At 39.3% G+C, this 5613-nt stretch overlaps 1 protein-coding gene across 10 annotated transcripts in view; it reads left to right on the top strand.

Annotated features, from left to right (window-relative positions):
* The window catches only part of ABLIM1 (actin binding LIM protein 1), a 76222-nt gene that overhangs the window by 52707 nt on the left and 17902 nt on the right, over positions 1–5613 (top strand). The gene's annotated exons all lie outside the window — the stretch shown is intronic.

Here is a 5613-nt window from a genome sequence, read left to right as displayed (position 1 = left end):
TTTCAGGTGGCATTTTCATTCTTTTTCTGTTGAGAAAATAGCTTCTTCAACAGATAAATCAGAAGAACTATTGGAAATCCATGCCTATTGTTTTCAGATTTCAAAGAATTACCTGGCAGGCAGATTAAATATATGTCTCAGTTATCGGTACACAAGACCAAGCACTGTAGACAAAGAGGTGGGTATGGTTCTTACCAGATTTGTCACATAAGGCATTGTAAGAATCCACAGTTTTCTGAAAATTTTACATTAAAGTCTTAGGCCTGGACAGGATTTATGTGTTGTAACTCAGCAAAGCTCCTGAAAGCTCAAGTTCATATCACTGTGACAGTGTACACCATCTAAGGTTGCGGTACATTTGAGAAGGGGCAAGTAGCAGGTACTCACATCTTGTAATTCACATGGCTGAATTGAAAGAGTAATCTTTTAATAACTGGTTGAGAAAAGAAGCACCTTCTTAAGGTGACCAAAGTTTGGTGCCTAGGTTAATGTGGTGAAAATATCCCCATGGTTTTCATTTCTTTTTGTTTTTTCTCCCTGTGGAGGAAGGCAGCTACTCAGAAAAAACAAAAACACACTTTTGTGTTTCAGTTCAACGCTGCAGGCTGAGCTCCCTCAGAACATTGAGCCAAACTGGAAGAAAACCTGAAATAGCATTGCAAAGTTCCTTGATGGCATGCAGACTGGGAGAACAGCAGTCAATAAAGAACATGAGCAACAGTTTTCTCAGTCAACTGTAGTCAAATGTAAGCCATGCTTCTAAGTGATGTTGTCTGGCTGTACGTGCTGTGAAGAGCAGTGACTCTAAAGAGGATTTGACTGTTCCAGTAGATGTTAGGATGGATAGGCAGAACAGCAGAAAGAGATGCTGCAGCTAAGAGATAAGTAGAGACATTAGGTACTTTAATAAGATCTACAGGGAATGTGATTGGTAAATCCGCAGTCCCAGCAGGATGGGTGACATAAGAAACATTGCAGAAGCTTCAGAGAAGGACCATCAAATAATTCTAAATCTCATAATAAAAAAGTTATGGTGGTTAATGTCTTAATACTATCAGATGGAGGGATTTGGTAATGATTTCTTTGTCTGCATACCCGTGTGGTAACAGAAGGTTCTCCCATATAGCTGGCAAAGATACAATAAGATCCTATGTTACACTTAAATAATCACATTTTTAATCTAAATTATCTGGCTTATTTAAGGTGAAGATAAGTATCTGTTAAACTAGGCAAAAACCACGACAGTATCTATCGCTGGCTTATTTAAGGTGAAGATAAGTATCTGTGATAGTTTAACTAGGCAAAAACCAGGACAGTATCTATCAAAACAGCTTCGGAAAAGTTTTTGTCTTCCCGTTAGTACAAAATATTGAGAGGTACAAAAGGTCAAAAGCCTGAAGGCATTTGTAATTTTTCCAGCATGTTAAGTGATCAACAGTGTGCTCACAAGACATTAGAAGAGCTAGTGTTCATATTGCTCCCTAATTCAGAGCACGTTCCTGGTAAAGCAGTATGATGGAAGGTAGTTCATAATCAGATACACTCTGAAAATACAGAGAGTGTATATATGTACTAACAGTGCACATGTACTTAAAGAAAGGCAAGATGATAGGGACTGGTAATATTTTTGTTAAATAAACCTCTCTACTATTACAACATGTAGGTTGAACTGTTTTTATAGGAAGAGATAATAGAGCTTGCCCAGTATATAATTCAGGGGTGTTGTGTGGGGGTTTCTTTTTAACATTTGAGTAGTGTTGATTGAAGCCCAGTTGCACTAAATTGTATGTCCTCTTCACTACTTCATGTTCATAAATAGATATTTTGTTATCAATTGATGAGGTTGACCTGGGTTTCCCACATGGTTCTTCATTTGTCCTCCTTGCATTCCACATGTGTCCAAGTACCCTTTTTTTTTTAGGTCTTTGCAGCAGAAAAAGAGAGATCAGTCTGGCACTGGTTGCCCCTAATGCAACTCCCTGATACTCTTATCCGTAGGGGTTTGTCTCAGGTATCCTAGGTGTCTGTTTTCAAAGTTTGAAGAACTGCGTTATTTTACTCTAGAGAATAGCATTTTTATGTCTAGTAGGGAATTAGACCCTTGTGAATATCTCTGAAATGAGAACTATAGCACTGTGGGGGTTAATTGGATCCGAGAGATATATTGACAGTGATTCAAAGAAGAGGCATCATGTGATCTCATTTGTACTTGGTCAGCCTTTCTCATACTTGGTACAGCCACTTGTACTTTTAGCAGGAAGATGAACTTGATGTAAGTTTGTAAGAAAGATTTCATAAAGCTATATGAAATATATTTGTTGCTTATTTTCTTTAGGTAAAGGAGCATAATTTTCAGACAGCATAATGGTAATGAAAGTGGCATATGACACAATACACCTGTGTTATTTCAAGCCAGAAAAGTAGACGTTTAGACCAGTTTTCATACAGCGTGATGCTTAAACAAATGCTTGCAGACAAGGGCAAATGTAAAGAATTTTGAGGAGTGAAGGGACTAAATATGCCTCAGAAAGTCTTAGTGAGAGTTTGTTAATAACACATGTTGAACAAGCTGGAAGAGGGTATAATATGCATCAGCTTAGACTTCATTTAATCTCATTGGGACTCTCCATTGAATTTGGTCTTGTCTCAATAAAGTACTGTATTTCCTATGAAAGAATCAAAACAAGTCCTTGAATGAAAGAAACCCTGAAATCAGAGACAAAACTCTCATTGAGAGCCAGGATTTCATCTCGCATGCCTAGAATTTTTCAGAGGCATTCAAGAATATTGCAAAGTCGCAGTAAGATTTCCATGTAAAAAGAGCTCCAAAATTATATGTATTCCTCTGCTCAGACCTTCCCACAAGGAATCTACCCACCCTTATAGTGAATTTTGGCCTTGGTTTTCACAGGTTCCTGCTTTCCTTCCCTGAGGCAGGTCTCTGAAATCAGATGCTCTCTGTGTGTGATAACTATTTCCAGGGTTTTGTGGATGCAGCTGAAAGCTCTGCTCTGGTAAACAGCTGTGCTGTGACTGTTTTATGACTTTCAGTTTTATGCTGGAAATAAGGACTACATATCTGGATGAGGTGATGAATTATAGTTTGACAAAACCTGAATAGGACTTAGGGTTTCAGGTTGAGCCCTTTTCCTTGTGTCTATTCAGAAGTAGGGCAATGAAACTGCAAGTTGACAGAAGGCTCAGTGTAGGTTGAATATGGGTTTTTTGGCCTGATTCTGTGAACTTCGCTTGTGAATCACACTAGAGCCTGGTGGTGAACACTTCAGAAGGCAGCAGGAACCTGGATGATACTGTGCTGTGTATAGGCAAGCAATTATATTCCTGACTGCTAGGGGAACCTGCTTGACAAATCGAGCTATAGAAAATGGGAACTACCTGATGGAGCAAACAGAATGAAAGAAAAAAAGCCTCTGAAATCACTTCTGAGGCTGCTGTGCTCAAGTGATTGCTTTTTATATTAAACTTACTCTGTTATCTCTTAACATCCCCCACCCACGTTCACATACACACATGTTCAACTTAATGCCAGGGTGTGGGAGCTAGTTTTTACTACAGTGTTGGCAAACTGAAGTGCTCTTGTTGCTTCATGGATTTAACACTGGTTATGGCATATCTGAGATAGTAAGAGAGACTTTCCTATGTAGGCACAGCAAGGAACCCAAATTCAGAGCATACACAACCCTTATTTTTATCTAAAGCTGCAAGCAGACCAGCCATGAGGCTCTGGGAGGCAGGTAGAAGCAGGATAACAGCTCTGCTTTCCTGTGTGCATGTGCACATTCCACAGATGTTGGCACTGGTTTCATAAATTGTGGGTGAATTTTACAGCTCCATCTGAAGCCCCTGAGCCTCATTGTGAGATTGGGCTCCTCCAGGGTGATCTAATGAGAAACTAAGTAGATGTACCATTCCCTCCTGCAGTGGTTGGAGTTAATGAGACTGCTATCCTAGAAAGTATAAACAAGAGTTATTTGTCAGTAGTAGTAGGAATCATTAGGAAGGAAGACTGCACAGGAACCACAGGAAATACAAGCCAAGAGAGACATCTGTAAAGCAACGTGTGCAGGATGATACCACGCTAATTGTCTGCCTTGTACCACATTACCAGTACTCTCTGAACAAATTATCTGCATACCAGACACGAGATTAGCCAGCATACGTTTATGGATGTGAGCATACTTACTTGTGTCTAGTTGAGAGAAAGAGGGAGGTATAAGAAGGATTTCTTGCCTGTGGTGTTGGTGATAGAGGCATTGTAAATTGAACACGCCCACATTTGACTACCAGTTCTGAATAGGTAAAATGTACTCAGGACTTCTCTGTTGTGACAGTCCACAGGTCAATAAATGCCTTTTCATTCTTTTATTTCATTGAATATACTAATTGCCAGTGGAAGCAGAAAGGCAGAAGGACAGGTCTCTATAAAAGTTCTAAATTTTAGAATCAAGTGTCTTGAGGCCATCTCAATATTGACGTTTCTTTTTTTTTCCTATAAAACAATGATTTTGCTGAAAAGTAACTCCTAATTTCTCAACAAAAACAAAGTATGCAAGTAGAGTCCACTTAACCAAGTTAGGCGTTTCACCATCATGGTATTTCAAAGGCTGGACAAGTAGAACACAATATTGGAATTACCAAGTATAGGACCATAGATTGGATTATGACAATAATAATTTAAATAATTATTCATACTACTTTTCAAAGTTACCAAACCTAGCACTTACTGTTCCCTGACCAAAAGCTCAGCATCGCTTCACCCAAAATAGAAAACCACCATCAACTCATGGTTGAAAGAACATCAGGGCTGAAACATCCAAATGGGAAATAGAGAATTTTGCACATGATTCTTCTGGACAAATTTTATACAGCCAAAGCCCTTGAACTGTGCATGTAATTTTTAAAACATGTATGTGCAGATGGATTAACTTGGATACTGGCAGAGGCCTCTGTGACACATCTCTCTCAGCATCTCTCCTGTACTTGTCCCTTCCCTTTTTTTTTTTTTCTTCTCCCTTGCTTTGTTAATCAGCATTTCTAGGTTTTTTTAAGCCCTTGTGCATACCTGAAAAATGGAAGGGGTTTGATGCTCCCCTGCTTGTCACTATTGTGGTCACTCACACCCATGTAAAATAAGCATCCATGTGGACAATTTTTGCTTGTGCGAGTTTGCACAAGTGTGAAGAACAGCATAAAGTAAAAGGCAGCAGCATTCTTTTATGGTACACACACAGTCATGTGTTTGGATATCTGACTGTTACGTCTTGATGCTTGAGAGTCAACCAGCATGGTTCTGCAACAGCCCTCTCACCCTGACAGACACGGGAACTTTCAGGGCTGGTGGATTGTTGTGGTAGATTGTTAAGAGACAAAGGAATAGTCCTGGTAAGAGTAATCCTACAAATGTAACAAACTGTGTGCACAAAATGGAATTTAAGTTTTTAGACATTAGATTCAGATTTGCTAAATCAGCAGTGGTGAAGTATTGTCACCAGAGCCAAATTTGGCATTGACAGAGATTTGGGCTGGAACCAATGATATGGGCGCAGCCACCACGTGGGCTGCATCGCTTTACAAATTATTTTACCATATCAA

This window comes from Antrostomus carolinensis, unplaced genomic scaffold (genome assembly GCF_000700745.2).
Source record: "Antrostomus carolinensis isolate BGI_N321 unplaced genomic scaffold, ASM70074v2 scaffold568, whole genome shotgun sequence".
Lineage (NCBI taxonomy): Eukaryota > Metazoa > Chordata > Aves > Caprimulgiformes > Caprimulgidae > Antrostomus > Antrostomus carolinensis.
The sequence above is the reverse complement of the archived record's forward strand: the minus strand, read 5'-3'. Positions and strand labels throughout refer to the sequence as shown.